The sequence below is a fragment of the Hydra vulgaris genome, chromosome 12, assembly GCF_038396675.1.
Source record: "Hydra vulgaris chromosome 12, alternate assembly HydraT2T_AEP".
Lineage (NCBI taxonomy): Eukaryota > Metazoa > Cnidaria > Hydrozoa > Anthoathecata > Hydridae > Hydra > Hydra vulgaris.
In genome coordinates this window covers 21,258,849-21,272,927 of record NC_088931.1, presented here as the reverse complement: position 1 = coordinate 21,272,927, position 14,079 = coordinate 21,258,849, and positions in this window count along the sequence as shown.

Here is a 14,079-nt window from a genome sequence, read left to right as displayed (position 1 = left end):
TGATTCATTTTTTATTCGTTTCTTTAACGTAATCTGCGTTATGAATAACGAAATATAAGAAAAAGCGTGGGTCGCGATATTGGACGCATATGAGGCTTATATCGCCATTAGTACCGTTTTAAGAAAAATGATATTTCCTTGAAATTATTTTAGGTGTGAGCAATAAATCTATGATATTTCGAGAGCTAAATAACCATTTTACCTAATTAAAAAAAGATTTTTTCAAAAATATAGAGTTTACATAATAATAATCAACTAAATATAAAAGGGTCGCGTTATTAGACTACTTTACCCTATAATATAAGTTATTAAACCAACTTGTATAATAATTTATACAGACTCGTACCGTGTGGGGGTCTCTGGGTACGATTTTGTACCAAGTGGTCTTTGTTTCACGCAAATTTTGTCATCAAAAACAAGTAAAATATTTATTTTTTTCTCATCTTCGTTTTACAAAAACGAAATCCCCTAAAAATTTTCACGGTACTGTCCAGAGAATTGTTTGGAATTTTCCAGAATATTGTGCAACGTTGTGCGTTCAAGAAGCTCCTGTCGAGTTGTAAAACTTTTTTTACTTGTTTTGCAGTGTGGTATAAACTGATATATAAGTGAGGAGTTCAAAGAGGGTAGAAATGAGCTTAATTTTGTGTCAATACTATTATTACCTAATTAAAAGAGATCGTGTATTATTTGGTTAGCTACATTGATATTTGTACTTTATATACTAACATATAATTGTGCATCCAATATTTTATTAGTGTCTTTTTTATTTTCTATAACTTTGAATTGCTTGTTTTTAAATAAAATATATGAAAACGCAGTAACAGTTTCTTTAGTTTGTTACGTGTTTAATACTTACGTATAAGCCTTTTCTATTTCAGTTACTGAATAGAATATAAAATGTCATTTAAAAAGAGCTCTTTTAACTCTAAAACTTGGACAAAGATTTTTCAGAAGTTTTTAAGCGCTATCAAGACAAAATGGCAGTTTACAAAGCATCCTTGAGTGAAAAGATTCGCATGCCCTAGAAAATCCAAGTCATTGTACGCTTCAAATTTCTTGAATCCACTACCATAGAACGGAGATAGAAAATCAGTGTAATTGTTGTTGAGCATAAAGCCTTATGGAGCAAAACATTAAATTTTCCACATGTATATGATCAAGTTATTTGTGCAAAATTAGCAAAAATCTTGAAAGACTATTCGCGCTGCAGAGGCAAATTATTGAATAAACTGGTTAACATCACTAAGGTTAAAGGCGAATGGTTGTGCAAAGAGGATAAGAACCTGTATAAACTGCAAACTGAGACTAAAGGCCAGGTTGGTTATTCCACTGGCAAACCTGCTAGTACCAAGACCAACTCCCCGTCCAAGCGAAAGAAGGTAATCAAAACGGCATTGTAGACAGTTTAGCTCAGCGCCAACTAATTGGTCTGAAAGTAGCATGGAGTCCAACCCATCCGAAAACAAAAAAGACACTTCTTGGGATGATGAGATCGCAGCATCAACGAGCAAAAGGAAGCTTAACCCAAAACGTATTGCAAGACACCTTGCTACAATCTCGAAGCTATCCTGTTACCAATACAACAAGTGTGAATACTGGCAAGAAAACAGTTGTTGTTGTTCGGCTGCACCAAATCTTTTACCAGAAACAAAAAATCTTCAAAAATGTGTGGCACTTTATTTGAGAGAATTTTCTGTTATATCTAAAAAATTGTTTATTTTCAAACTTTTATTTCATTTCATTTTTTTAAATTTGTGAAAAGATTGTTTTTTTCTGCATTTCTAAAGAATTATTTGGCACTACTACCATTATTTGACGATCCAGAACCACCAGACCTAGGAGAATCAATTACCACTGAGAAAATATTTTTCAAATAACAAGGGTTTGCACCCTACATCACTAAATTCGCTGAAATTTGCAATAAATGTTTAAAGACAAAAGTTAGAAAAGACTGTGATTTAAAAAAAAAAAATACTTTTTTTTTTTTTAAATCATTTCAAACTACTGGAAGTTTGTTCAGTTTTGAATGAAAAATAAGAAGGATATATTAATTTTATATAATTGGCGGTGGCAAGTTTATTGGCAGTAGCAAGTTCATAGACGGTCGCAAGTTTGATGGTGGTGGCAAGTACATTGTGGTCTTAAATATTTTTATCGATTATATCAAACTTGAATTTATTTCAATTAAATTTTTTCATTAAGTAACATCTTAACTAAATATCTTCTAAAAATTCAAAACAGTTGGTAAACTTTTGATAAATGTTGAGAGAATTTAACAAAATTTACAAGTTGTTCTCTTAAATTTTAAGAATTAAAAAAAAAAAATTGTTAAATATTTGTTAGGTCATATTTTTATAGTTCGTTAAGTTTGTTAACAAACTATAAATTAGATAACTATTATTTTTTCAAAGTGATAACATCTAAATTATTTATATAATATTAGATATTATCTATATGTTTTTTAAGTTATTTTTCAAAGAAAAATAAGCTCAAATAGGAAAAAACATATATAACACTCAAAATCCAATAATAATAACATATGTTATATAGTGTTATTGTTAACGAGCTCTTTTTATTTATTTTGTTTGATTGGCTACTAGATTTTTTACTAATTATTATTAAGCGGTTAATTTAATATTAATTATTTTTACCGTCACATTTTTTATAACGTAAATTATAAATTCAAATGGAGAGAAGTGTTTGTTTAACGGTAAAAAGTAAAAAAAAAATCAAAAAACATTTTAATAATAAAAGTTCAAAAAGTAAGTGTAACATGTGATTCCAAAAAATCTGGACAAACTTCCCGCCATTTTTTCTCCGCGTAAATTTATCAATTTTGATTGGCTCGCACGCCATTTTGTAGAGAATTAAATTCTCTACAAAACTCATTAATTTTATACTGAGCAACAAATTTGAAATGATGAAAAAAGTTACTTCGAAACAAGATGACGTAAGAAAGCGAGTGTACGAGTTTATTGAAATTAACCCAGAACTTTCCAAAAACGGAATTGTAAAACATTTTATGATGGAAAATATTCCAAGATCTACGCTCTACAATATTCTAAAACGAAAAGACAACAACATATTACCCAAACGACAAGTTGGAAGCGGTAGGAAAGCAGTTAAGATGACAAAAAAGAAGATCAAACAATTGGAAAAAAAATCGACCATCAATATGGAATCAGTCAATTGCTAAAATTTCTTTTGCTAAAAAATTCAATGTCAATCGATCATACATATGCAAAACGATAAAGCAGAAGACAATCATTCATTATCATAAAAAAACTAAGGCTCCAAAAAGAACTCCTGAACAACAATCTCTTGTTTGTCCAAAGTGCTCTAAATTGGTTGAAATTTTTCGAAAAAACAGGTGATCATTGACGATGAATCATATTTTGGATTAAGTAATTGTAATATTTCAGGAAACAGTGGATTTTATTCATCAGATGTTACTACGACACCAAATGATGTTAAATTAAAAAGAAAATCAAAATTTGAACAAAAATTATTGGTTTGGGTTGCAATTTTTCCAAAGGGATTGTCAAAGCATTATGTTGCACCTTCCGGTCAAGCTGATAATGTAAATGTGTACATAGACAAGTGTTTGAGATCATGTTTGCTCACATTTATAGAGACTGTTCATAAAGATGATGAAATAGTTTTTTGGCCTGACCTTGCATCATCTCACTACTCAAAAAAAGTTCAAGAATTTTTGAGGTCCAAAAATGTCGAATATGTGTCCAGAAGTCAAAATATTGCAAACGTACCAGAATTGCGAGATTTTTGGAATGAAATCAAGAGAGCAGTATATGCTAATTGTTGGGAAGCTAAAAATTTGATCCAACTGAGGAATCGTATCAACTACGGCTTCAAACATGTCGACATTGAGCGCGTACATCGACTTGGTAAGGAGAGTTTTACAAGAGTTGATACAGTTCGCAGACAAGGAATAGAAAATTTGTAATTTTTTGTAATATTACTCTATGAACATCGCTCTTTTTGAAACATCGTTCAAAACTTAAAAAATAAGTCATCTTTCTAAAAATATTTTAGAATTTAATTTGTCCAGATTTTTTGGAATCACATGTTATAAACAAGAATAAAGTATTTAAATAAATAAAAATAAAAAACAAGAAAAAAAAACCCGAAACATATAAAATTAAAGTTAAAAGAAAAAAGTCTTAAAAAACGGAAATTAATAAAAAAGAACTAAAATATTTTCTACCACAAATATTTTATGGAAAGAAAAGAAAAAGAACACTTTTAATTAATTTTGTACATTGTTTATATGTCGTGTATTTATGTATATAAAAAATGTTGAATGTATTTATTTTTTTGCAGTTTTCTCTGTCAGTTGTTATTGCTTTTTCTATATCTTGATATTTACTTTTGTTTAACTAATCGATGTAATGCGTAATTTTAGGTTTTAATATTGTATGTAGTAGTGTATTATTTATTTTGGTTTTTTATATTTTCTACATTAATTTTTTTCTCTTACTTAATCCTTCTAAACTTATGCCATTCTCTCTTTTTTTTTTCATTTTTCTTAGTCTCACTCCTTTCATATTTGGTCCTGATTCCATTTTTTATATATCATTGTTCCTATTACTTCTTTTTTATTACTTGTATTTATGTAGTTTACTTTCTTTATTATTTCCTTGTCTTTATATTTTTTTATTTTATTTGTTTGTTTTATTAAGGTGTCACTCCATTGACTAGTTTTTAACAATATGAGTGACACCGAACCTAACTTTGCAAACTGTAATTAAATTTGCAATTTTTGATTATATGGTTAAATAAATAGATAAATATTCAGCAATGTTATTATATGTGTAAAAAAAGATTTTTAAAATCACGAGATTCACATCTTAGAACCTCACTAGCAAAGTTTGCTGATGAGTTTTCAAATAATTGATTAAGGTTTTGTTCATCGAAAACAATTCGCTAATTGAAAATAAATCTGTTAACAAAAAAGTATGGAAAGTAGTAATGAACACCAACAATACTAGGTATTTAGTTAGGTAGTCAATCAAGGTTTGCTATTCAATTTACTTAAAAAACATCTACGTCAGTTATCTGATAGTCCTAACCTTCAATAATACCCTAAAATAAAAATTAAAAAAAACACAAAAAAAAACAAGACAATGATAATACAATAGAACACTTGCAAATTTTTTTACGATTTATTTGTTTACAAAAGCACTCCTAAAAAAGTTTTTAAAATTACTCCTAAATTCACTCTAAAACTCTGAAGTTTTCGTTTAGTGCGATTGCCTAACTCCACGTGTTTAACTTTTTAAATATATGTAATTTTATGCGTTAGAAGCAAAACTTTTAAAAATATGTGGCATATAAAATATTGAGTATATGATATTTTTTTTTTTTTTTTTTTTTTGCCGTTAAATAATACATACAGTTTCGAAGCACATAAATAAAAATAAATATTGACAGGGCAAGAAGAAGACTAATTTAGCCTTATCACCGAGCCCTATTCTCACGTATTTACAAAAACCGTAATATTTAAATATCTATAGTTAACAAACTATTTATAAAATAATAAATAAAAGTAAAAAAGTAAAATAGATAACAATTCCTTATCATTTAAAGAAAAACTTAAAGAATAAAACTTTAAGGAAAGAGTAAGATCATTTTTTCAGAATAAGAAAAAATAAATAAGATATTATCATTTATTTAAGAATTAAAAATTTAAAGTAAGATTTAAAAATAAAAAGTAAATAAATTAATATACACCATAGAAATAACAAAAATAAATTAGTCAACTTCATAGAAATAACGTAAACAAATTAGCAAACGTCATAGAGGTAATACCATAATAAAAAAAAAAAAAAAAAAATGTTGATACACTCAGTGACATTTTGTATTAATTATTTTATGTATTTGAGTTTTAATTAAAAAAAACATTTAAAATCGGATATATTAAAATCCATAAGTAAGAATGCTTGTTTTGATTCATTTTTAAACTGCTCTATACTAGTTTTATGTGTATTTACAATTTTGGGAAACATTTTCCACAAGTAGGGTCCACGATAAAGAACTGAATATGAAGTTAGTTTTGAATTATATTTTGGGTCAACAAAGTTGTTACTTGAAAATTTTGTTGGATATTTATGAACTATTTTGTCAAAATAGGATTGAAATATTTTAGGAGATAATCCTAAATTTGTTTTATACATGAACATTAAAACTTGGTGTAAGTTGATTTTATATATATTTAATGCTCCAAGTATACGCAGAAGAGGCTCACAAGGTAGTGTTCTATTAGCTCCAAAATTTATTCTGCACGCGTGTTTTTGTTTACAGTACAATTTTTTTAATTTTGTATGGTTTTGATATGATATTGAATAAAATAGTTTTTGGGGGAGGGTTGTAATCTTCCGTACAATTTATAATTGTGACGAGCGAAATTAAAAAGTTAAGCTAAAATTAAAGTAATGTTGGAAAAGGTCATAAGTATCATTAAAAATGTCTGTATACAATAATGTCTATCATCGCCATTTTTAATTAGTTTTATGATCTCAATGTCTCAGCCATTTTAATCATAAACTATAATATTGTAATTTATGAATAATTATACAATCATTAAGTACCAGAACTATATAGGTTTCCAATAAAATATAAAAATTACACATGCTTAAGAAAACATTGTATTTGTTGATAAATTGATTTTTCATTAGCGTTATTTGTTTAATATTTTTGACTTTAATGATTTCAAGGCGTTTGTAAATAACCTTTAATCTCATTAATTATGGTTTGGCAGTAGCTATGCAATAAAATGTTTACGATGTTATTAAAATAGGTTGATCTCCGGGTTTCTGAAAATTGATAAAAAAAAAAAGAAAAAGAAAAAGATAACGTATAAAGCATAACGTATAACGCACGACATTGCATGTTACATGTAATTCATTAACTTATGACAAGTTAAGCTTTAATCACGTAATAAATATGTGAAATTTTGTCAAGTATTAAAGGAGCCCTCAGACAAATTAATATTGTTTAATAACTTTGAAGAATGTTTTGGGTAGCTTTCTTAATTGCAACTTCAAGTGTTTACGGAGGCGATGAAGTGTTACATGTGTTCTATTTGGAGTTTTTTATGTTAATTATTCAGGTGTTTTATAGAAAGATTTCTGTAAGTCACAAAGATTTTTTTATTGTCAATATTAGATAGTACTTCGCGTGCTATATGGAAAACCGGAAAATGATCAGAAAAGTCTGCAATAAAAAGGCCTGATTCAAATTTAGTATTTAGGGAACTGTTTGTTAAAACATTGTCAATCACAGAAGATGATTGGTTAGTAATGCGTGTGGGTTTAAATATGGTGGGTATTACATTAAATTCAAATAGTAAATTGAAAAAGTTTTTTGACGTTTGCAAACTTTTCATAACATAATGCGTCTATATTTGTATCTCCCGCGAAGAAAACGTGTTTGTTTTGTTTACTCATTTGAGACATAAAATTTCTTAAAATATTAAGGAAGTTAACTTGTTTACCACATGGCGGTCGATACAATCAGGAGATTAAAAACGATTTACCAGAAGTATTTAACACTTCAATGCACAAAGTTTCAATATGTTTATTCATTTTTGAGAATGTGTTTTTTTTTTTTACTTCAAATTTATCAAGAATATATACTGCAACGCCACCTCCCTTGCTGATTACACGTGGTTTACTTATCATTTTATATGAATCTAAATTGTAAAGAGAATTTTCGGGCATGGGCGAATTTGCATCTTTCCAAGTTTCTGATATACATATTACATCAAAAAGATAATAAAATAAATTATTAAATAAAGAATAAGAATAATGTTTAAATGATTCAAAATTTTTGTTTATTGACCGTATATTAGTTCTTAAAATGTTTAAATCTTTGTTACGTTTTTCTCTCTTCAATTCTTCTGCTTTATAATATTCATTATTTAAGCAGTTAATATCTATTTCAGTCAAAAAATTATAATCATTTTTGTTATATTTCAAAATTTTTTAAAATAGGTGATATTAATTTTGTCAAATTAGCTTCATTGTTATGCATTGTTTTAGATATATTCGTTGTTAATATAAAACCTTAATTTAGTATTTAATAAAATAATTAAAACGTAAATAAATAAATTACTTGCTTTCAACGCCCTCGTTCTCGTTTTTCATTTCTCTTACCGCTAATCGATTATATATGACTTTCGACCCATTAGCCGCGGCACTGCTAAAACCTGGTTTTTGTCAACTCAAAAAATAGGTTACCTGAAATACGCCTTACTCAGGGCCAGTATATAAGGAGTGTGTCATGTGTGCATGGGCGCCCGCAGGATTTTTTGATGTTCCAGATAGGACACTTTCACACATTGTGCAAAGTACAAACTTAAGTATATTTATACCTATGCCTAACGAAGAGGCCTTGCAAAAAATTGGTATGGCGGAGGCCTAGGAATAAAAAGCCTTAAAACGCTTGACCCCCTCTCTGTCGAAACGTGAGGGCACTAATAAAGTAAAATTTTTAACTTTCATATCTAAAACAAAATTAAAATTTATCGACAGATTTTAGATTTCGTTGATTTTATGACCAAAATTTACAGCCCCTCTTTTTTTTTGTGTGTTTGGGGGGGGGGGGTCGGAAAAGTTGCGCCCATGCATGTGTGTGCATAGAGGGAAACTATACCCTCTACTTCCTATACCCTACATCTTTTTATATTGGCAAACTAGGATCTTTAGTTTGAATTTTACTATTTTCTATTGATTAGCTGGTTAATTGTGATAAATTAGAAAATCGAAGTACGTACTTTTAAATTGAACCTCTCCCCTCCTCCTCTCCATACGCTTTCGTACGTTTTTTAAAGACCTCCTCCTCCCCCCTATGAGCGTACGTTCTTTATGGACAACCCCTAATTAAATCATTCTTAAGAACAACGTTGGCCGACGATGTTGTGCCAACGTTTTACCAACGTATGTGTGTTAGCTGGGTAGTTTGAAAGCGGCGCTATTTATCTAGCGGAACATTCCAGAACGCATGTTTTGAAACTCTATATAGAACTCTTACAGAAGTACTCCTAAAAGAAGTTTAAAATTACTCCTAAATTCACTCTAAAACTTCGAAGTTTTTGTTTAGTGCAATTGCCTAATCCTACGTTTTGAACTTTTAAATTATGTATAATTTTATTAACATACAACGATTGGCTAGAAAAAAACTCTTAAAAGTATGTAGCGTATAAAATATTGCGTATATGGTATTGCATGTAATAGTTTTTGGGGAGAGTTGTAATCTGCAATACAGTTTATGACGAAATTAAAAAGTTAAAGTAATAAGTAAAGTAACATCGAAAAATGTATAATCATAAATTACAATAATCCATTCAAATTTATATTGCTGCTGATAATTTTCCTAATAATTGGTTAGGTTTCGTTTATAAGAAATAAACTTAAAATAATTTGTTCATTAAAAACTAAAGTGTGTAAAATGTCCTGAAAATTTCATAAAAATTGATCTAGCGGTTTTTAATATATCTTTTCTGAAACGCTATAAACCTGCGTTCGTATAAAAATGCCATAAAATAAAAAAAATAAAAAAATTGAATAAAAATATTATAAAAACATCTGAAAGTTTTTTTCCATTCATGTCGTTCTCGTCATACTTCGACATGCTGATAAAAAAATGTAACCAGAAATGGTATGCTGTTATCATATAAAATGTTTCAAACTATAAGAATTCTAGATTTCAATTCTATATTAATAAGCTTCAAAAACATTATAAAGCAAAGCATACTTTGATTTAGGAATTTTGGACCATATTATTGAAATTTAGTTTTCATTCTGGTCCTGTGTTTCCCCATGAAGTAAAAAGTAAGCACCTAAGGTTAATTACTACAATTTAATTTAAGTCCAACATCAATAGGAAGATCAAGCCCTGGTTTATACCTTTTGGTACCATTAGCTTTATTGCAACTGTTGTTAAATTAACTCGCGGGACAATTCTATTGATGGCAACTAATGCGGATTAAAGTACCTTCAAATTAATATAATATTTTGGCTAAAAAGGTACCTAATTAAAAGTATTTTGTTAACGCAGATAAAAGCTAGCTTGTATATAAAACGTTAGAACGTTGTTGGCTTAACTTCGATGGCCAACGTTAATTTTATATCATTTTGGCTACAAATGCGACGTCGCCAACAACAAGTTTTCTTGTTGTTGCAAAAATTATATATATATATATATATATATATATATATATATATATATATATATATATATATATATATATATATATATATATATATATATATATATATATATTTATATATATATATATATATATACATATATATACATAAAATTTTGCAACAACATGCGATATTGTAATGAAGATCGAAAAAAAAAAAAATAATAAGAAAAATGCGGTTTTCAAGCATTTTTACGTTGTATTTGTATTCTATTTAAAAAAAATGGGTAATATGTTAGAAATTTAAAAATAATGTATTAGTTTCTAAAAATACTAGTTGTTTTTATAATTTTTGTTTTTAAAAAAAGGGTTTTTGTTAATTGACCTTCTGCTCTAGTATTTGTTTGACACAACAAAAGTACTTTTTCTTTTCTCCTCATTGTTGATTTATTGATCGAAACTTATTAAGGAGTATTTAATATATTTAAATGTAGTAATCTTGAGAAATAAATTGAAATTTGTAACAAAAACAATATTACAAACATAAAAATAAATGCTTAATTGAACTAGTTTTATAGCCCTCTCACTGCAATCATTTACTACATCAAGATTATTTACAGACTGTTTAAATTTTAGGTAATTTTCATTTAGGTCGCCTGTCTCAGCTGGAGTCTTAAGCCTTATTTTTCTGCATTTGCATGAATTAAGATATAAAAAGTTCTCGTGAATAAGTGTAGTCAGACTTGTTATCATTAAACATAAGAGATCGTCCATAAAGTACGTACGCTCGGAGGGGAAGAGGAGGTCTGCAAATGGCGTATATGAGTTAAGAGGGCAGTGGGTCAATTATAAAAAAAAAGGAGACCCTGATTTAAAAAAAATATCATAAAATGTTAGATAAATAGGTTAAAAGCGTAGGTATTTTTAGGGAGGTGGAGGGTACTCAAAAAAGCGTATTGCAAAATGCGGGGGAGAAAGAGAGGGGTGAACAAAAAAAAGCGTACGTACTTTATGGACGACCCATAAGAAAGTTCAGTAAACTAAAACTTCTTACAATGGTATAATTTGTAAGCATTAGAGTTTAGTACAGCTTTTTCGCAATGTCACTCCGTTTTTGTACATTTTTGTCAACCAGAGACATCACTACAATATTTAGGTCTTAGTACCATGTGTCTCTTTAGAGATTTAAAAAGAGGTTTTGCCTTGTCAGATTTTTTGAATATCTTTTGCCAAGAAGCCTTATTATTCTAAAATATTCTAGCCTGAAACAACCTAAAAATATTTTGTGCAAACCGAATTTTTCTGAAATGAAAAATTCGGTAAAAAAAGTAATGAAAAAGAAAAAAGAAGTAAAAAGAAGTAAAAAGTAATGAAAAGTTAAACCAAACTTTTAAAACTTGTAAAACGTAAAAAATGGCGCCTGATATAAAACAATTACAAGAACTCTAGCCCTTATAAACCACTCAGTGTAAAATACAGCTGTAAAAAAGTCTTATATTCTGTTTTTGTTTCTCAAAATCATTCAGGCTGGAAATGCTGCCTAGATGGAGATTAACTTTCAGAAAGTATATAGCCTTTCCCGTAAATCTAGCATGATGTACAGGCCCAGGCTTCCTTAGTCTGTACTCTGCATCACCAGACAATTGCGTTAAAGAGTTTAGAATAAGAAAAATAAAAAATAAAAATTCGATTTATCAACTCAGTTAACTCCAGATAATCAGATTTGCACTTAACACTACTTTTTACAGAGTATTCAGTATGCTCAGTATTTTAATAGGATCTCCATTGTTATTGTCTTTATAATATTTTCAGTAATCCAATAAGGATTAACTTAAAACATGAAGGTAACCCTTAATGTTTTGAGTAAAACAATAAGGGTTTCTAAAAAATATTTTAAGTTTAAACTTTTAACACAATAGAATTTTGATTAATCAGTTTTTTTATTAAACAAAGAATTATTCGGACAATTTGCTTTATTGCTCTGATAAATGTTCTAGCAGTGAACAATGTCTATCATATATGTAATGTCTGCATGCTAGGAGAAGTAGAGACTTGTCAAGATAAGTGGCAAACCTTATTCATTCACCTTTTTTGTTACCACCATTTACTGAAGTTGTATCAAAAATGCACCCATTCAATGTATCAGAAATAAAAGTGTATTTTTTGTGTTTCTCTAGTACAAGAGTTAAGATGAGAAATCCCAAGATTCAATTTGTCCACCAATCCTGATGGAAGCATCAAGTCCGTCAAGTTAACAGCTTATTTTTTCGTTTTTGCTACATAGTCAGAATGACTTTCATTACTTATAAAAGGACTATAAAAGTAGTTCAGGTAAACGTTTTTTGTGTTATAATGTTATTTATGTATAATTTTATAATGTAATGTTTTTTGTGTTATGTTGTAATGTTGTTTTTGTTGCAACTTTTTATTTATTATTTACAATATAGTTATTTCACGAGCTTACTACATTTTAATATATTAAATGTTTCTAAATAAGTATTGATCAATAAATCACACAATAAGGAAAAATCACACAATCTATAAAACAAATATACAGTATTGGACAAAACATTTGCAACCAACATCAAACAATGCTAAAAAGTGTTCCTAATTTTACATGTCTTAAAAACGAAACGAACTATACTACCACAGCAAACAGTTCAGGAGTCTGGAGTCATAGCATGCCATGACATGAGCAATCAGCAGACAGGTGACAGCACACAGGCAGAATTTCGTTGACAAGTGCCATTTTGCAGCGGACAAAACAAGTGCAACTTTTTTGGTTTGTTTCATTTTCTTAAGTCTGGTCCGTGTCAGCGTCGCGGAAGTTTTTTAATAATTAAAGGAAGTATCCAGAAGTTTCCAGAAACATGCAGAAGCTTCCAGAAGTTTCCAGAAGAAGCATTTGAAAGCATCCAGAAATATCCAGAAACATTCAGAAACATCCAGACGCATCCAGAAGCTTCCAGAAGCATCGAAAAGAACCATCTAGAATCTTCCAGAACAGGTTTACACAGGTTCATTTTACTATATAAGAGACATGTAAATCGACACGTAATTCAGTCAGTATGTGGAAGTCAAAGTGAGTTTTATCAAAGTGTTTTATCGAAGAACATCAATACAAGAAGTGAAATACAACAAGTGTTTCATTACACCAATACAGTCCACATCCAACCAAGTGTTCCACAGAGCATTATTGTATCATCACAAGTTAAATGTAACACGGTAAGCCTTGAGAAGCGTGATTATTTATTTTTATTATTTTTATGACTTCAAGTGCAAAAATGGCTCCCGACAGTCTTGGATTAGAACTAAAAAAGAAAATTATTGGCGATTAGGTAAGTGGAATGTCACAAAAAAGTATTTGTGATAAATATCGCGTGAAAAAATGGACCGTATCAAGACTATGTTCCAAATATCGTTCTACGGGGAAGTTGGCATCAGATAACAAAAGTGGAAGACCGCGTTTCACCACTTCTAGAGAGGATTCTATGATCGTCAGATCCGTCAAGAAGGATCCCTGGATATCATCAGTCGAGATACAAAAGCAATTAGAGCTGTCTGTATCGGACCGAACAATCAGACGACGTGCTGTTGAAGCCGGATTGTTTTCTCGACGCTTTGCAAAGAAACCGCTGATTTCACTAAAAAACCAGAAGAAAAGACTCCTGTTTGCTACATCTCATATTGACTGGAATGTGCAGAAATGGCGAACTGTCCTGTTCAGTGATGAATCGAAGTTCAACATCATTGGGAGCGATGGCATTTGCCGTGTACCTCGACCGGCCGGAAAACGCCTCGATTTACGTTACTACCATAAGACCGTGAAGCAGGGTGGAAGCAAAGTAATGGTCTGAAGGTGTTTTTCTGCTAACGGTCTAGGTCCAATACATAGAAACGATGGAGTA